The 21,282-nt window shown below is 35.4% G+C and overlaps 1 protein-coding gene across 1 annotated transcript in view; it reads left to right on the top strand.

The window, feature by feature from the left end:
- The window catches only part of LOC134669638 (gonadotropin-releasing hormone receptor), a 120,613-nt gene that overhangs the window by 42,875 nt on the left and 56,456 nt on the right, over positions 1 to 21,282 (top strand). The gene's annotated exons all lie outside the window — the stretch shown is intronic.

Below are 21,282 nucleotides of genomic sequence, written 5' to 3'. Positions count from 1 at the left end.
CATCCGTAGTTTTTTTTTATTCATAGACAAACGAATGAAGTCCCTATTCTCATGTCACTCGAGATAAAAATTAAATGTCGTACGGTTTATATTAAACTGACATTTGAAAATATACTGAATTGACGTTTCGTATCGATAATTGTTTCAATATCTATGGATACTAGAATAGACACCCAGTTGAGTTTTGACAGCTGTTCCAAATTTAAACTCATAACCTTACAAAAATCTATAAAGTTATAACTTTAAAGTACAGATTTTACCTACTACCACAGATAAGAAAGTACTCATAGTAAAATTGGTTGTCATAATGCTGGTCATTTCCTATGGTTTCTTAATGCATTTTAGAGCATTAATGATATGTGCGTAGATAAACTAGAATTATTGAACAAAATGAATGAACGTGGCAGTTACAAAAAGTGGTAATATTAAGGGGCAACATAGGGCCATGTTTAGTTTAGGGGGTAAATGAAAAAAAAAAGATTTTTCAGTCTATATTATTATGCTATAAATCATATTACTCTATTAACTCATTGTGAGAATCTCAAATGTATTTTATCCGACTTCAATTTATTTACAATTTACAACATACTTTGTACCTATTAAAGCGCTGGTGACGTTAGCGGTTAGGACGGACGTGAGACTTTCAATCCGGAGGTCACGGCTTCAAACCTCGGCTCGTACCAATGAGTTTTTCGGAACTCATGTACAAAATATCATTTCCAAAAATCTGTGATCATTTCATATTTTTGCCAGTCGTTTTTCAGTGAAGGAAAACATCGTGAGGAAACCGGACTAGTTAATCTCAACAAGGCCTAGAGTTTCCCCTCTAGGTTGGAAGGTCAGATGGCAGTCGCTTTCGTAAAAACTAGTGCGTGATATCGCGAGGAAGATGATTATACTTTGTACCTAATAACTTTGCTATGAATAAATGATACAGATTCCACACAGTCCCAATTTAATTTTACTCACAAATTAATAAGATTCAATCAGAGCGCATTCTCAAACCAGGCCTCAGGAAATTAACGCTGTGGTTGAATGCCACACCGCACCTAAATCAGTCAACCACTGATTTGGCTTCCAGATACTGACGTATGTTAATGTGACTCACTTACTGTTCAGTATGACGTCATTCAGAGATTACCAACCATTGGTTTCTATAATGTGAACTTTCGAGATCAATGACACATTTATTTTTTAACATGTTACTTACCTATATTTGCATTATTGATCGGTATCGGTCTTACCTTAGCTCGAAAAAAGGTTACAAACTACTCAGCACTTTTTCAAACAAATTTGTATGAACAAATACCCAAACAAATACTTTGATATGTTTAGGTAGTAGGATTATTGTTTTGACTTAACCGTCAGTCGATAACTATTAATGTAATCTGATAATCCTATCTAACCGTGCAAAAAGCTTTGAGTGTTATTAATTACCGAATTGTAAAAGGTTTATTGGCGTCACAGTTCCAAATGTACCTACAGCTCTAAACAGAAAACAAGTAACCCAGTTTTGAAAATTTTTTGAGGAGAGCAAAAAAACGTAATTTGTCTGTTTTGTTAGGTATTTGGTCTAAAATGTTACATCTTTTTATACCATTATGTTAAAGGCGATAAAATTAAGCTTTAGACTAGACTAAAAAATTCAAAATCGCTCTCCTTCTTGATGCGACTGGCAAATCATATTACTTTTTGGCAACCGGGTTTGTTAACCTAATTAGACCCCGCTGAATCCGAATTTGCCGGTTGCTTGATCGAAATCTTGATCGGAAGTGAGATATTTGACATTAAAGGTCCCTTTTTTAATTTTTCGTTAATAACTCTTAAACGGTGGCGCATAGCAAAAAATGTTCTATTACATAAGTAATCTGCATAAAATTGCAAGAAAGATTCAGTACAATTTTTCGCTAGGATCAATATTCAAAGAGATTTTAACGCGGAAAATTTAATTATGATCACTTCTAAGGTCCCGTTTTTTAGTTATTCGTAAATAACTCATAAACGGTGGCCAATATCAAAAAATGTTGTTAAGCGTTAATAATCTACACAAAATTTTGAACAAAATAGATTTAGTACACTTTTCGCAGGGATCAATATTTAAAAAGATAATAAAGAGGGAAAGTTAATTATAATAAATTCTAAGTTTCCTTGTTTTTATTTATTCGTTAATAATTTGACAAGTTTGACTCAAAGCAAAAAAAATCTTATACATAAATAATAAACATAAAATTTCCTACAAGAAACATGGAGAACACTTTTCGCTAGGGTCAATATTTAAAAAGACAAAGCAGCGGGTAAATTAATTATCATCAATTTTAAAGACCCTTTTTAGTTTTTTGTAAATTTCGTCGTAAAGTCTACTTTTTTCTCCCTTTTTTTGTTAATAACTTTTGTAATTTTTTGTGTGCTAATACGCGCTTCGAATACATTTTTCTAGACATCATTCATTACGAATCCAATGAGGTATCACACGTATTTTTAGGAGTATTATCTATATTTTTCACTGTTTTCCGTACCTCGAACAGACTATTTAGGAACCTAGCTAAATTAAATATTCCGCAGCGTAAGTATGAATTAACCAACTTAGTTAGGACAGGATCTTAAATGGCGTAACAATCGCGGAGCGTGGTGGAAAATAATAAGCTACATTCTTAATACTAAACAAAAAATACCTCAATTAGGTCAGATTTTACGTATAATTATGAAATATGTACCTAGTTGATTAGGGATTATGGGATTATGTTTGAATCTCTGATTAAATTCTACTTTCAATTATTTAAATGGTATAGGGACGGACATATAAGTGGGCTTGGAAGTTTGGAAGTTTAAAATCCAAACAAATGGACTTTTAACGTCGTGTGATCATTTTTAAGACGAAACAGGAGCTGAGTTTTAAATATTTTACGTAAATATACCCGTCTCGCTAACATACGCGGCTCCTAAAACTAGTGCGATAAGAAAAAGGCGAAACTTCCCGCGTAAAAATCTCAAAAATCGAGGTTTTGTACTCAACTGTTTTCTCCTCTAAAACTTAACCTATCCTAACCAAACTTGGAAATCTAAATGATTATGAAATTATCTGTGTCGAACCGTTTTGCTTTTTTGGGTAATTGATATCAGTTTTGAATACTACGCCTCTCATTGCGGCATAGTCAATTAGGCCATTTTTGAAGGGCTCTAGCGCCTTAAAAATATCAAAAAAAGCAAAACTATCCGACACAGATATTGACAATATTAATCTGTGTTGAAAAAATCATTGCTCTAGCATCAAAACCCACGGAGGAAACAGTCGAGTACGTTTGTATGGAGAAATGACCACTCCTGTTGGCTCTTAGCGAGCAATTTTGATGAGTAGGTACTTATTATATCTTCAAGCACTCTTCATTATGTTGCATTACGTTATTAAGCCAAGTTTGCGTCATACTCGTTCAAATACCCAAGCCTTATTAATTGGGCGGCAATTAGGCCCATTTGTCACCTAAATGATAGCTAAGTAAAGGCAAAACGTTACTTGATACCATTGTTACGTCATGGTCTGTTATCGTTATAAAAATGGAAATAGTTTTCAAAAAGTAGCATAAAAATAAAATTTAAATTAGGTATCGTCATTTTTTCGGACCTTGGTCTAAACAATGTTAGTCATAACTTAATTTCTTAAGCACACTAAAAATATGTTATTATTTTACTAAATAAAAGCAAAACGATTGACATGATTATGAATTAATATTCGATATAAGTTCACACTATCTAACTTTACTCCAAAAGTTAGTAAAGCAACATTAGTGATTTAAAACAAGTATTTATGCCGATATTCACATTCACTATAGTATTGAAGAATAAGTGATAAAGACAGTTTTGAATGATGCACGGTTAATTTTACTAGATTTATATCGACAACAATACAGGTAATCGCGGTGCATATACCGGTCGACAGATATAAGTCAATGGTAAAGAGCCGTATTATAAAAAACTGGTCAAGTGCGAGTCGGACTCGCGTTTCAAGGGTTCCGTACATCACACAATTTTCAATATTTTTTTTTTGTACGTGAAACGTGACGTGAGTGAAACGTGTCATTGAAGAACCCGAATGGGTCAATCAAAAACCAAATGTAACATGAAGTTTTCTGGCGTGGTGGCTTATATCTCTGCAACTTTGCAAAGTAGCTTATATAGGAAGATTAAATGCCGAACAATAGTACAAGTGTCCAAATGCGAAGACTGAAGACCGAGCTCTGCGTAGGGCTGATAGCTTGGAGCGTCCGACGGGTAGCGCTTCCTATTCCTACAACTTTCGCAAGTGTTTTAAAAGCGAAGGCCGAAGAGAGATAATACCTACAGGGTGGCCAAAAAATGAGTGCATTCCCTCAGCCAGGGAGGTTTTGGGATTACACTGAGCTTTACAACTTTTAATATGGGACCAACGCCGAAATCGCAAAAATGTATCCTCCCATAGAAAACGGACCAGCCAAAATGTATGAAACAGCCAAATTTTTCTTCGAGATTTCGGGGTTGCACGTTGGCAACTGGAATACTGGATTTTTTGGCCAATAGTGCTTTTTAAAACACGTAACAATAGTAACCTAATCAATCAGTACTACAAGTACTATTGCGGCTGTGTGCCAGATACAGCCTAGTCGCATTTTTTGTCTTGTCCGACTCACGCTTGAAGCTAAAGGCACGCCTCTTCGGAACGCTTCGGGCCTTCGGCCTTATGCGGATATCGGCCTAGGGCCTTTGCAATAGCTGTCTACATCACGTTTAACTTAAACCATTGCGGCTGTGTCCCTAAAATAACCTAAACCGAATTTTTGTTCTTAAATCCGACTCACGCTTGACTCTAGATTTCTAAAAGGTTTTCTTGCCATCTTTAGGTAAAGGACTATTTAGTGTATTTTTTTCAGAATTTTAGACCCTGTAGTTTCGGAGATGGAGGGGCGGGAATGGTCATTTTTTGTCTATTTTCTTGAATAACTTCTAAACTTTTTATCGTAAATTTATAAAAAAAAATATTTGAAATTCTTACAATAAGTTCTTTTGTTTGATATGTAACACGATATAGTTTGCAAAACTTTATTTTTTAATTTTATCGTTTACCCCTCAAAAGTAGCCCTTATGTTTAAAATTCATTTGTTGACTTTACATATCCGTCTTTGGGTCACAAACTTACATATGTGTACCAAATTTCAACTTAATTGGATGAGTTTCCGAGCAAATTGGCTGTGACAGACGGACAGACGGACGGACAGACAGACGCACGAGTGATCCTATAAGTATAAGGGTTCCGTTTTTTCCTTTTGAGGTACGGAACCCTAAAAAATATGGTGGTATGAAGATATGCCGCTCCCCTCCCCCCTCGTCTAATGACTATATATAGACTGTGTTATTAGGATTTAGTTTGTCCTTGCCAAATGGTAAACAAACCTTTAATAGCCACAAAATTATAAACAACAACAACAGCGAAATTTACTTAAAACCGAGTAAGTACTACAAACTCGATGAAGCTTCTAAATCTTTTCTTTATCTTAAATATTGAAATTTCCATAATTTTAAGGTACCTAAACAATAATGACATTTTGTTGTTACAAAAATAGGACGTTGTAAAGACATGTACTTAATTATAATGTTTATTTAATTTAGAATAATTTATGCGCAAGAGAATTTGGAATGAAAACAGGGTGTTTCTTGTACCTGCATTAGAACTCTAAGAGCCTCTTACTCTTAACTTGTTTATAAACGATTCGAGGCTCGCAACTTCGTTACAACTTGTGATGCTGATGTCTTTATGATTTACCTATATAGAGCAGACCTCATTTGAATAAAATTACGTTTTTTTTTGCTAGCCTATTAAGGTGTCCCACTGCTGGGCAAAGGCCTCTCCCCTTGTCTTCCACGACTCCCGACATAGCGCCTGATCTGGCCAGTTACTGAGAAAGGTGTCTAGGTCATCCCGCCATCTCCGTCTGGGCCTGCCGCGTCCGCGCTCTCCTTCTGGCATCCACTTTTTGTTTACTTAGTTACCTATTGTAGTATTTATTCTATTATTACTTAAATATATAATAAATTCTTCGAATTCAAATGTGAATAATTAAATATAATAGCTTACGTACATATATTAAATTCGGGAAGAAAAGTAAGGAAAACGCAAGTAAAAACATTATAAGCATATTCATCGCCGACTGACATCCAAAATATCCTAACTAATTTATAACTATGGTTAACAATGCCCATAACTAAACACGCAAGGTTTTAAAGAGGTGTGACGGATTGTTCAATTTTTTTCGGTTGTAAACTAACGCTATTATGTTTAGTTATACCTACTAGTTCAGTTATGAACTGGACAATTTTACATGTAAGTAACGCTGTTATGTCTAATATGTACATAGTTGGATATTGAATGTAACATTTAGCTGATATTAGTAAATTAATTATATATTAATTAATTGTACATCAACTTCACAGGAATTATGACAAGGTTCTACAACATAAATCTAACCTACCTACCTAAACTACTCAAAACCTACTACACTAAACTAAAAACTTACTACGGCATATAAAAACCTACTCATGCGCTCCATTAGTTTTTGGCTTCTGAACCTACATTATGGAATAAACTTTGAAGTTGAAACAACAGACTAGTAAATGTTCTTGTTAAATTTACGATCACAAGTTAGTAATGGCCAGAAATTCAAGAGATATGAGAAAAAATAAAATCTGGAAGGTGAAAGTTACTACCGAATAAGGTAAACGTACTGGTGCTCAACGCGGTCCCAGTACATGCCATCTTGAAACTTAAGTCATTGTTAATAGAGGTGACAGCAAGGTGTCATTTATTGGGCATTAGTATGTCGCATTGCGTCGGTGCGAATAAAAAAATCGCTGTGTTTTTTTTACGATTTTTTGATTTTGGCATATTTGAATTCCTTTTTAAATTTCCCGTCGACCCACATAAATATTTTTCTTATATTTTTATTAGTTTTGAAAATAAAAATTCCGCTATGTGAACACAGAACAACATTTGTCCAAAAAAATAACAGAACAGAAACAAAAAAATAGCTATGTGATTTTTTAGCACATAACGATATTCAATGCCTTGTTTTCCGTCGAGGGTGATGGCGATAATGTTGCACATGGCGATTTATTGTAGAATGGATTACCCGACATAGACCCTAAAATCCGCTATGTGTCATCTATCGTAGAATGGATTACCCGACATAGACCCTAAAATCCGCTATGTATCATCTCTCGTACTATGTTACTTGGCAACAAATCGCTATGTGTACAAACTTCACACATGACGATTTTAATGAACCAAATTTTAGCGATTTAAATTTGGTTCATTGTAGCAAAATTTGGTTAAAATAATAATATTGTAAAAAAATACATATAAATCTGTTTATTTTCTTCATTGAGTATAATGTAAAAATCATTGATTTATCAGAAAAAAATACAGGCGTAACAAATATATTACAAACAGGAAAATAAACAGTTATTTTTGTCTCCTGAAAAGTAGCTTAAAAATACATGGCGATTATTTTATTCGCACCGACGATTGGTATGTTTACCTTATCTATAACTTATTACCAGAATCTATTTTAATTTGCCCTCTTCCTTCCTTTCATGGACCTATTGAATTGATCTAAAATATTTGAACAAATAGATCAACGCAACCTCGGTTTTAAAGCGGCAGCAGCCATAGAAACAGTCGGTAAAAAATATCAGATCATATTATTTACCAACACCATAACTAAACGTCCTTGTAGTACAAGAAGGATTACATTGAAACTAAATATTAGTATATAAATCATGTATCAATGTACACTCTTTATAATATTATTAGCGTTTTTTTTTTTCTTTTTTTAGTGTTAGGTAATAGGGGATTTAATGCAATGTTCTGCCGCCAGAGTGCAGCACGACCTACTCAGTAAATTCATAGACTAACTTATACATACTGTGCCTTAATTAAACTGTTTTTTGACAAGTTTTCACACATAATAAAATATGCCATTGATGTATCCAGGCGGTTTGTTAGCAAGGGCCTACCGGTAAACGAAATTCAGTTTTAAAAATTTAGTTATCTGCCTCTTTATCGCTCGAATATGCAAGAGTGATAGAGAGATTAGATAATGAAATTTCGATTTTCTTGTTTCGCGGTAAGCCATGTGATTGACGTGACGTGTGATGTGTCAATTAGGGTGGTTCAAAAAACATTTTTTTTTATTTTCCGATGGGGCACCCCCTTATTTTGTTACACTTATTATGCTAATAAAATACACCAAGTTTCGTAATTTTATCTCAACTACAAGGGGGTGCTCAACCACTTTGAAAATTTTGTATGTTGTATGAAAACCAAAAAAACCAAGTATTTATAATTCAGAACTTTATTTAAGTATCTGTTTTCACATTATTAGCACATGTGATTTATAAGTTTTTAAGGAGAAAAACATTTTTATTTCTATTTTTTATAATTTTTCAAAAGTAAGATTTTTAGAATTTCGCCTAAAAAATCATTAAAAATAGAAATAAAAATGGTTTTTCACCAAATAACTTTTAAATCACACTTTAAAATAATGTGAAAACTATTACGTACATAAAACTCAACAAAATAATAACTTGATTTTTTTTGAATTTCATACAACTTTGAAAAAATTCAAAGTGTTTGAGCACCCCCTTGTAGTTGAGATAAGATTACAAAACTTGGCATATTTAGTCAACAGAACAAGTGTAACAAAATGAGAGGGTGCCGCTTCTTCTAGCTAGAGTTTAAATTTTTCCCATACAAACGTGAACCACCCTAGTGTCAATGTGGTTTATTTACTGTATGTGCCACAAAGGTGCCACCTACGCAGAGCTTTGCCTAATATTCCCTTTTTATTTAATTTGGTTATCCTAGCTATTTTGATTGTATTAATTAATAACCGATATAAAAACTTTTATACAAAATTTTCCTTTTAAGTTACTAGTTAGTTAATAGGTACTTCTTGTTTCGGGAATGTCGTTCTAAATTTCGTTGGATTCCCTGAGCCCTGTCTTTTAGTTAATGTCGCGGTCGCGATTTCGTTGTCATGTGTCATGTGTTTAGATTTGGTTATGACAATCGGGTTTGACATGGGTACGTCTACATAACGAATAGTTAGTTTGGGTATTCAAGATAGTTCTGAAACTATGCTATTAAAACGTTACTATGTAGTCAAGTTTTATTAAAATCCACCTACGTTCAGTTTTATTAAAATCCACACTGAAAAGTTAGATAGGAACATTCAAGGTATTAAAATATCCGCACGGACAAAGTGCCTAAAAATTGTACACATTACCCTACTGTTTGGGCATTAAGGTCATGTAGTTGTAGGTATACAATACAAATACAATACAAATACTCTTTATTGCACACCTCAATAAATGAAGACAATACAAAATACAAGCAGAGATAAACAACAGGCGGTCTTCAATTGAATTAAATTAAATACTTTGATTGTACTCAACTATGTATTTGGCACTGTAGTGCTTATAATATGCGTGTGTATCAAATTATAGACACGCTTTTTTCCGCGTCATTCGATATTTGACCAACTAACGGCTCGATTCGGAAAATGAAATAGATCTCTACTAGACGTCAACAAGTTACGATATGGATAATTTAAAGATATTTGTAAGATAGATATCAAAGTCAAATTTGACGTTTCCGCGATTCTGGAGGTCCTCTTGAACGATTTCGACAAGTTATGACTTAGATATCCAAGTCACATCTAGTCGATATCTAATGTAAATCTAGTTGATCTCTATATCGTTTCTAGATCTTGTGATTATCTCGTTTCCCGAATACGCGTGTAAGTACTCATCGGAATGTTATTACCAAACGATTCATTGAACTAATGTGGTTTATCAAGATTGACACACGATATCTAAATGTGCACTGTTTGAATTGAGTGGACCAATGCCAATGTCAAGTAAGTCATTGCATAAATTATACGGGTGATTTTCAACTGCGGTACTTACAATGTGTAACAAAAGACATCGTGTGAGTTAAACGATTTTATATTTATGAATATAGTTCTGACTATTTAAAGTGTATTATTTGACCGCATATATCAGATATATAAGAGTAGGTACAGTTATTATGCTACCTATTACATATTTATTACTATAATTATAGTTATTTTGTTGTTGTAAGCATTATTAAACCTTTGTGCATATTCAAGAACCAACCAATAATCGTTCGCTTCGTAAGAAAAGATTTACGAAAAACTTAACGGATTTTAATATTACCATGTAAAATTAATCGTGAGTTTCTAGGGATCAAATACAGGGACGAGATCAAATAATTTTGCTGAAGCTTGCAGTGCAGACTCTGAGGTTATAATAACAAAAATGTTCCAACCAGAGAAGGTAGCATAGTTATTGACTATCCTAAAGGATATGGGACCGGCTAAAGCCGCTTAAATGGAAATGTGGGCTACTGGAATAAAATTATTTCTTGTTTCATCATTAGACTATGATTCCTGGTGCAAATGATTCAATATTATACATTAACTAAGCATTATTTTAATAAATATTTTGTTTTATAATGCTGAGCCCGGAGGGAACCAGAAATCTCAATATTTAACACGTGTTGAATCCTCTAAATTTAGACACTGAGTTATACGCAAATACTATTTTCATTTTAAAACAGTTCAAACAATTTCAACTATAGTCAGACCGTAAAAAGTCTGCAGCGATTTTGATAGTCCACACAGTGCAAGTGGCATTTTAAACGTCAAAGTTCTATGAAATTATGACGTATACATAACACTTACACTGCGTGGACTATCAAATCCGCTGCAGACTTTGTTTGGTGCGACTATAAATACATTTGAGCGTTCTATTAATTCATCAGCTAGCAGCCTGTATAATTCTCTCAAATTATTTCAGTCTTTTTTTACATTAATGGACCCTAATTATTATGAATAACCTAATATTACGCTTGCAACATGATAAGTGCAAAATTTTCTTCTGATTTAAGAGGATAGTAGATGACCGTTTTTCAATATCAACGTGGTAATATTCAAGAAGCAAAGTGGGACTAACTGCCGTATTCGAACTTCAAGATATTCACAAAAGACGACACGTACTAGATCCATTCTAGATACGTTATAGTTTAGATATCGACTAGTTCTCTTTTGTAGCGCAATTCGGGCAACCAATGTCACTTTTACGTTAGATAGAGATCTATTAGATGTGAATTGGATGTCTAAGTCATATCCTGAGGAAATCGTTCAAGAGTATCTCCAGAATCGCGCAAATGTCAAATTTGACAGGTTAGATCTTAAACATATCGTTATCGTATCTTGGTGATGTCTAAAAAATATCTAATAGATGTCTAATTCATTTCCCGAATCGCACCGTACGTTTGTTTGAAAAATGGTAACGTGACGTTGTTTTTTCTTCATCTCAAAGACTTGCCCCGGCGTTGAAATTCTTTTACCTTATATTGACGATTCTTGTTTTCAAGCATTTCTATGTTATGCAAAAATACACTTCTATGTTATGCTAAAATACTTTTCTATGTTATGCTAAAGAACAGATGCTTTCCAGACAGATTTTCGTACATTTCGCACACACAACCCGTTGCTAACTCTATTGCACGCGCATTATAAAATTATATTGCTGTCAAAATCGCACAGACATTATGACATTAACAACCGGCATAATGGGCGGGACAGCAATATTATATAATTATGCGCGTGCAATAAAGATAGCAACAGGCGGATCAATCTACGAAAATCTATCTGGAAAGTGTCTCTACTTTACCGATTCCATGCATCATGTTGCATTTAGCTTAAAATACAAAGTGGTTTTCGTAAAAGCAACATTAATTAAATTGTAAGACAATTTTAGAAGAGAGTGGTTTACTTTAGTTTTAGTGCATAAACCTAATTCCTTTGAGGGCCTGTTTTACTTTCGCCGCGCTGTTTCGAGGTTGAATAACAAATCTCATTAGGTGCCTAGGTAAAAACCTCAAGATGGTTTTCAAAATAAAATTCTTACCTTGCGAAAATCTCGGTTTAAAAAGCTTAATAGGTAGCTTCTAAATAAATACGCAGTTTTCCTACTAAGTATAAAATAGTTACGTTTTTGTACAAATTACATTCGAAATATTTACAGACTACGATATTTTATTCAAAACGTTTGAAAATATTATTTGTGACCCACGTTTTAAAGAAACCGCTATTATATTATTCAGAGCCCACTGTGTCCCACTGCTGGGCAAAGGCGTCCCCCCTCTTTCTCCACTCGTCTCTATTTAGTGCAATATCTGGCCAGCCTCTCAAGAAGGAGTCCAAGTTATCCCGCCATCGCCGACGAGGCCTGCCGGCTCCCCGGTTAGACTCGTGGGGCTCCCACTCTGTGGTTAACTTGGCCCACAAGTCGTCCAGCATTCGGCAGACATGACCAGCCCAGTCCCATTTTAACTTAGCCGCTTTACGAGCCACGTCCATTATTCGAGTTTTAGAGCGCAGCGTGGTGTTTTGGACTCGATCCCTTAATTTTACACCTAATATGCTGCGCTCCATAGCTCTCTGACAAACCCCGAGTTTGGACTTCTGAGCTTCCATCAATGACCAGGTCTGAGCACCGTAGGAGAACTGGAAGTACGCACATGTCCATGAGCCTACGCTTGAATGATAGAGGTAGGTCTCCCTTCATCAGGTGTTTCATTGACCAATAGCTCTTCCAGGCGTTTTCGGTGCGTCTTTGGACTTCTTTCTCCTGTCGCGCCTGGAAAGAGACTATTTGGCCAAGATAAAGGTATTCCTAGACATATAAACCGCTATATAAATATCTTTTTCTCCGTATATTTTTAACATTATTTCTAAAACTGTTATTCAAGTAGCTTGAATAGCCAAAATAACAAAGACAGAAAAGTCTTTTAATAACAATGAGAAGTAACATCTGTAATTTCAGCCTGTCTAGTATTTACTATGGGCTCGATTCGGATTTTGAAATAGACATCTATTAGACATCTTTTAGACATCACCAAGATACGATAACGATATGTTTAAAATCTAACAACTCATCACGTACTCTACACTTAATTCTTTCCCGGATCACACAACTACACACCCAGAAACAACGCGTATACCGATAGCGCCGAGTTTCTGGCAACAAAACACTTTACAGGGTGGAGGGGTTTAGTCCGTAGGCGGCTGGGAGAAAAAGCTCCAACGCAGCCGAGCCGGGCATGCTGTCGGATACCGGGCCGGCAGTATCCAATGAGGATTACCTCCACCTCTGACAAAAAAAAAACCTGTCAAATTTGATATTTACGCGATTCTGGAGATACTCTTGAACGATTTCCACAGGATATGATTATGACTTAGAGATTCAGTTCACATCTAATAGATATCTTACTCTATCTAACGTAAAAGTGACATTGGTTGCCCGAATTGCGCTGGAAAAGTGAACTAGTTGATATCTAAACTATAACGTATCTAGAAAGGATCTGTACGTGTCGTCTCTTGTGAATATCTTGAAATTCGAATATGGCATGTATCGAATGTATGTATGTTATGTATCGAATATACATTTAGAAGTAAAATAAGCTTAATAAAAAACTGGTCAAGTGCGAGTCGGACTCCGTGCCGTTAGGCAAAAAAAAACGGGAAAAAAATCACGTTTGTTGTATTGGGAGTCTCACTTAAATATTTTATTTTGTTTTTACTCATACTCCTACTCAAAATTTCAACTGTCTAGCTATGAGATAGCGGTTCATGAGATAAAGCCTGGTGACACGGTACAGGCAATACAGACAGACGGAGTAGACGGACAGTGGAGTCTTAGTAATAGGGTCCCGTTTTACCCTTTGTGTACGGAACCCTAAAAAGTACATTAGGTATATTGAATTGTGAGCGTTGGTGCAAAAAGTAAATCATTGTAAATTAGTGCCATTTTTTTCATTTAAGTTTCTTGGTTTCAGTACCAATACATTCCAATTTTAATATTGAACAATTTTATACCGGGTGTGGCCTGTAACACGAGCAAATAATTAATTATGTTTTTGCAGCTGTTAGTACTCCTTACAAAATAAATTAAAATACGAGGGTTGCACTGAAAATGTCGGGAATAGAGAATACTGTCGCATCTAGACAGTCAATCTTTATTTTAATGCATACTTAATCTCAAACTGACCACGCATATAAATTTTCTTTTGAAAGTAATCATTCTGTAATGCACACGGCTCATAATCCCAAAGTCCTTTTTGTATGGCGATTTTGGAGCCTTAGTGGTTTTGTATGAAATTCGTGGAGTAGCCAACGGAATTGAAGTTTTTTTTACATATATATATATATATAATATTTTTTTACTGTTGTCATATGAATATTTAGGAATGTCGAAATCTGCCGATATGCAACTTTTTTGGCAGTCTTTTTAATTAACAGCACAAATGCGATTTTAATTTTTGACGTCGCTTTGGAATGACATGCTTCTTTAAGATCATCTATGGGATAAAATGAAAGTGACTTTCATATTTAATTTTAACCGCAAACGAGCGTACGATGAACTCTAGTTCATAAAAAAATAACAGAAGCCCATTGTAACTTTTATTTGTTCGCTGAGGGCATATTGAAAACCGTTTAAAAATTTGATCGGAAAAATCACTTTGCCAAAAATTCAAATAATGTTCGACATACAATTTTCAAATTGCCAGTAATTCTTAAATACAAATGACAACCAAATGAAATATACCTTAAAAGTTTTATAAAGAGTTACATTTTTATAAATTATATGCCTCTTTCTATTATGTTATTTCTAAGTGTCCCATTCCCGAATATTTCAGTGCGACCCTCGTAAAATAAAATAAATAAAATAAAACATATATAGATTGTACTTCTCAAACGGTGACACTTTTGTTCAACAACTTTTAAAAATTATGAAGTATTTAGAATCCCTATTTTTCATACAAAATAAATATTATCTTCAATGGACGCCATTGCTACGCCATATCATTGTGATTGACGTTGATTGTCACGCCTTAAACATGACAAAATTCACAATACATTGCGTCTTAGAATAAACTTTAAAATGTATTAAAAATCAAACCACAAGTTACTTTTAAAAGTTGCTGAACAAATGTTGGTCGAGTACAGCCTACAATTTAATTTTTTGCTCATATTACAGGCCACACCCGGTATAAATAAAATAAAGGACACATTTTTATATTGCGTCTATTTTTTGTTATAATGATCTACTCATTTGTACTAGAGTCAGATCAAGAATAGTCTGCAGCGGATTTGATAGCCCACGAGGTGAAAGTGTTATTTTAAACGTCAAACTTCTATGAAATTATGACGTATAAATGACACTTGCACTGCGTGGGGTATCAAATCCACTGCAGACTTTTTTTGGTCCGACGCTACAACTGTATCTATCTATACATATAATAAAGCTGTAGACGGTCGAAAGTCTGTACATGGAAGATATTTGAAAAAAAGTTGGCTGGGGATACTTAGAATCGATAACAGAACACGTTCCAACAGTTTTTAGAATTTTTGTCTGTTTATCTGTTTATCTGTTTGTCTGTTTATTTGAACGCGCATCACGTGAAAACGGCTGAACGGATTTTGATGAAAACTTTACTAATCTGTCGAGAAAATCTCCGGCCAGGTTATAGGCTATAAAAATTCAACCCATATAAGGGGGGGTAGACACAATACTCGCTTGATTTAAGTTTGCCCCTGAATCTTATGGCGCTACTTAGGAAGGAGGGGCAAACTTTTTCGCGCCTGGTTGGGACTAAAAGTAAAAAAACCGGGCAAGTGCGAGTTGGACTCGCGCACGAAGGATTCCGTACTATAATGCAAAAACAGGCAAAAATAAAACGGTCACCCATCCAAGTACTTGACCCCGCCCGACGTTGCTTAACTACGGTCTAAAATCACGTTTGTTGTATTAGACTAGACAAAAAAATTCAAAATCGCTCTCCTTCTTGATGCGACTGGCAAATCATATTACTTTTTGGCAACCGGGTTTTTTAACCTAATTAGACCCCGCTGAATCCGAATTTGCCGGTTGCTCGATCGAAATTTTGACCGGAAGTGAGATATTTGACATTAAAGGTCCCCTTTTTTCGTTTCTCGTAAATAACTCTTAAACGGTGGCGCATAGCAAAAAATGTTCTATTACATAAGTAATCTACATAAAATTGCCTACAAGAAACATTCAGTACAATTTTTCGCTAGGATCAATATTCAAAGAGATTTCAACGCGGGAAATTTGATTATAATCACTTCTAAGGTCCCGTTTTTTAGGTTTTCGTAAATAACTCATAAACGGTGGCCAATATCAAAAAATGATGTTAGACGTTAATAATCTACACAAAATTTTGAATAAAAAAGATTCAGTACACTTTTCGCAGGGATCAATATTTAAAAAGATAATAAAGTGGGAAAGTTAATTATAATAAATTCTAAGGTTCCTTGTTTTTATATTTTCGTTAACAATTTGAAAAGTATGACTCAGCAAAAAAAATCTTATACATAAATAATAAACGTAAAATTTCCTACAAGAAACATTCAGAACACTTTTCGCTAGGATCAATATGTAAAAAGACAAAGCACCGGGTAAGTTCATTATAATCAATTTTAAAGTCCCTTTTTAGTTTTTAATAAATAACTCGTAAACGGTGTCCCATAGCAAAATAGGTTTTTACGAGTTATTTACGAAAACCTAAAAATAGGGACCTGAAAATTGATTATAATTAACTTACCCCCTTTAATACCTCTTTAAATATTGATCGTAGCGAAAAAGTGTACAGAACCTTTTTTGTGGACAATTTTATGTTTAGTATTTATGTAGAATATTGTTTTGCAACGGGCCACCGTTTACGAGTTATTTACGAAAAACTAAAAAAAAGTGACCTGTGAACTGATTGTAATTAACTTTCTTTCTTTAATATCGCTTGAAATATTGATCCTAGAGAAAAGTGTTCTGGATGTTTTTTGGAGGAAATTTTATGTAGATAATTTGTTCTTAAAAACCTATTTTGCTATGGGACACCGTTTACGAGTTATTTATAAAAAACTAAAAAGGGACTTTAAAATTGATTATAATTAACTTACCCGCTGCTTTGTCTTTTTAAATATTGATCCTAGCGAAAAGTGTTCTAAATGTTTCTTGTAGGAAATTTTACGTTTATTATTTATGTATAAGTTTTTTTTTGCTATGAGTCATACTTTTCAAATTATTAACGAAAAAATAAAAACAAGGAACCTTAGAATTTATTATAATTAACTTCCCCTCTTTATTATCTTTTTAAATATTGATCCCTGCGAAAAGTGTACTAAATCTTTTTTATTCAAAATTTAGTGTGGATTATTCACGTCTAACAACATTTTTTGATATTGGCCACCGTTTATGAGTTATTTACGAAAACCTAAAAAACGGGACCTTAGAAGTGATTATAATTAAATTTCCCGCGTTGAGATCTCTTTGAATATTGATCCTAGCGAAAAATTGTACTGAATGTTTCTTGTAGGCAATTTTATGCAGATTACTTATGTAATAGACCATTTTTTGCTATGCGCCACCGTTTAAGAGTTATTTACGAAAAACGAAAAAAAGGGACCTTAAATGTCAAATATCTCACTTCCGGTCAAGAATTCGATCAAGCAACCGGCAAATTCGGATTCAGCGGGGTCTAATTAGGTTAAAAAACCCGGTTGCCAAAAAGTAATATGCTTTGCCAGTCGAAATCGTTTTTATGAAAAATATGACCAGTCTATATGGGAGCCCCACTTAAATCTTTATTTTATTTAGTTTTTAGTATTTGTTGTTATAGCGGCAACAGAAATACATCATCTGTGAAAATTTCAACTGTCTAGCTATCACGGTTCGTGAGATACAGCCGGGTGACAGACGGACGGATGGACAGCAGAATCTTAGTAATAGGGTCCCGTTTTACCCTTTGGGTACGGAACCCTAAAAATGTACAACTGTCTATCAAATGGCGTTTTTTATATCGAAAAATTTTCGGGCTCGCTTCGCTCGCGTTTTCAATAACATTCTGCGGTATGATAAAGATGATATTCGGGGGCAACTGCAGCAGCATTACTCTGTTGCAACGTTACTGCTGCAGCACTGTCAATTTTCGTGATAAAATTGTGTGACTGATTTCCATACTAAAAGTAAAAAAGTACAACTGTCTATCAAATTGCGTTTTTATATCGAAAAATTTTCGCGCTCGCTTCGCTCGCGTTTTCAAAACCATTCTATGATATGATAAAGGTGATATTCGGTTGGCAACTGCAACAGCATTACTCTGTTGCAACGTTACTGCTGCGGCACTGTCAATTTTCGTCATAAAATGATGTGACTGATTTCCATACTAAAAGTAAGAGAGTGAGGGTACGTATGAACATTTCCAACGTAGGCATTCGATTTGACCTTACGCGGACGCCCTTAAAGTCATGGAAAAATCTTGCTTTCGGGCTTGCGGCCAGTCGATTTTTTCGACATAGGTTACCGATTTTATAGCGAATTTTGCTCTCTTGCACGGCAGATTTGTCGGCCAAGGCGAGTTGCTACTTAGCCGCGATCCTGAGACCTAACTGTCAAAGTGATACCACTTTGGCAGTTAGGTCTCAGGGGCCCCGTGAAAGCCGAAAACTAAAAGCATCCTATCAAGTAGCGCTTTCGAGTGAAGCCAAAGAGCGAGCAATAGAAGAGTCGTGATTACATGCATAGATTCGATTTCAAGCCACTCTTTTGCAGTTCGGCGTGAGGTCTTATGCAAGGCATGCCCCCTTACGGCAAAGTTGATCTTCTGCCTTAATTACACTTGGGCGTGGATCCAAATCCAAGCTTTCCTCTTTCGCAGCTGGGCCTTCTGCCGTGCTCACATTTCGCCAATACAATTCACTTGGTCAATTCCAAGCTCTGCTTTCTTGCATCTTTTCTGTATGAAGCTAGGCTGATAGAAAACTGTCACATCCCTCCTCTGTATGAAATCCTGGATTCGCGCCTGGTTGGGACTAAAAGTAAAAATGTACAACTGTCTATCAAATTGCGTTTTTAGGGTTCCGTACCTCAAAAGTAAAAAACGGAACCCTTATAGGATCACTCGTGCGTCTGTCTGTCCGTCCGTCTGTCACAGCCAATTTGCTCCGAAACTACTGGACCAATTAAGTTGAAATTTGGTACACATATGTAACTCTGTGACCCAAAGACGAATATGTAACGTCAACAAATGAATTTTAAACATAAGGGCTACTTTTGGGGGGTAAAAGATAAAATTTAAAAACAAAGTTTTGCAAACTATGTCGTGTTACATATCAAACGAAAGAGCTCATTGTGAGGTGAGAATCTCAAATATATTTTTTTTATAAATTTACAATAAAAAATTTAGAAGTTATTCAAGAAATAAGACAAAAAATGACCATCCCCCCCCCTCTATCTCCGAAACTACAGGGTCTAAAATTCTGAAAAAAATACTCATAATAGTCCTTTACCTAACGATGACAGGAAAACCTGTTAGAAATCTACAGTCAAGCGTGAGTCGGATTTAAGAACAAAAATGCGGTTTAGGTTTTTTAGGGACACAGCCCGCAATGGTTTAAGTGAAACGTGATGTAGACAGCTATTTGCGAAGGCTCTAGGCCGATATCCGCATAAGGTCGAAGGCCCGAAGCGTCCCGAAGAGGCGTGCCATTCCGACTCACGCTTGAAGCTAACTTCAAGCATGAGTGGGAATGACGACAAAAAATGCGACTATAGTTAGACCGTAAAAAGTCTGCAGCGATTTTGATAGCCCACGCAGTGCAAGTGTCATATTAAACGTTAAACTTCTATGAAATTATGACGTATTAATAACACTTACACTGCGTGGGCTATCATATCCGCTGCAGACTTTTATTGGTGTGACTATAGGCTGTATCTGGCACACAGCCGCATTGGTACAAGTGTAGTACTGATTGATTAGGTTACTATTGTTACGTGTTTTAAAAAGCACTAAACAGGGTGGCCAAAAATTAACTAAGTGTATTCCCGTTGCCAACGTGCAACCCCGAAATTGCGAGGAAAACTTTGGCTGTTTCATACATTTTGGCTCGTCCGTTTTCTACGGGAGGATACATTTTTTTTCGCGATTTCGGGGTTGGGGTCCCATAGTAAAAGTTGTAAAGCTCAGTATAATCCGAAAACCTCCCCGGCTACGGAAATGCTCTTATTTTTTGGCCACCCTGTAGGTATTATCTCTCTTCGGCCTTTTAAAACACTTGCGGAAGTTGTAGGAAGCGTGACTCGTCGGACGCTCCGAGCTATCAGCCCTAGGCGGAGCTCGGTCTTCAGTCTTCGCATTTGGACACCTTGTACTACTGTTCGGCATTTAATCTTCCTATCTAAGCTACTTTGAATAGTTGCAGAGATAATATAAGCCACCATGCCAGAAAACATCATGTTACATCTGGTTTTTGATTGACCCATTCGGGTTTTTCAAGACGTTTCACTCACGTCACGTTTGATGTACAAAAAAAAATTGTTGAAAATTGTGTGATGTACGGAACCCTTGAAACGCGAGTCCGAACTCGCACTTGACCAGTTTTTTTATATCGAAAATAGTACTCTGTTGCAACGTTACTGCTGCAGCACTGTCAATTTTCGTGATAAAATGATGTGTCTGATTTCTATACTAAAAGTAAAAATGTACAACTGTCTATCAAATTGCGTTTTTATATCGAAAAATTTTCGCGCTCGCTTCGCTCGCGTTTTCAATAACATTCTAAGATGTGATAAAGGTGATATTCGGGTGGCAACTGCAGCAGCATTACTGTGTTGCAACGTTACTATTGCAGCATTGTCAATTTTTGTGCAAAAATGATGTGACTGATTTCCATATCCAGCTGTAATGCGGCAATGAACGTCACTCAATTGACCAAAAAAAAATTCAATATAATCTTGACGACCCTAGGGAGAGGGGGCACCATGGTCTAGAAATGCTTAGGGCATCAAAATATCTTAATCCGGCACTGGTCGTTTGCGGAGTCAAACGATTTGGGACTCGCATTTTTTACGCATTACCATGCCTTCCCCAAAACAATCGAGGTTACAAAGGGCACATGGTTTTCGTCAGGAGTCTGAAGAAGACCACAGTGAGTGGCGCTTTAGCCAGGCAAGCCGCTTCGCTTTTGCTCGCGCGCGTATACCTTACTGTATCGTCCGATATACACCTACTACTCTGTCGTTTAAATCACGTATAAAATTTGAATAAGGGCGAAAAAAGCTATTAATTTTGGAGTGTAGGTTTATTTAGTG

The sequence above is a fragment of the Cydia fagiglandana genome, chromosome 12, assembly GCF_963556715.1.
Source record: "Cydia fagiglandana chromosome 12, ilCydFagi1.1, whole genome shotgun sequence".
Taxonomy (NCBI): Eukaryota; Metazoa; Arthropoda; class Insecta; order Lepidoptera; family Tortricidae; genus Cydia; species Cydia fagiglandana.
Note: the sequence above shows the minus strand (reverse complement) of the source record. Positions and strands in the feature narration are given on the sequence as shown.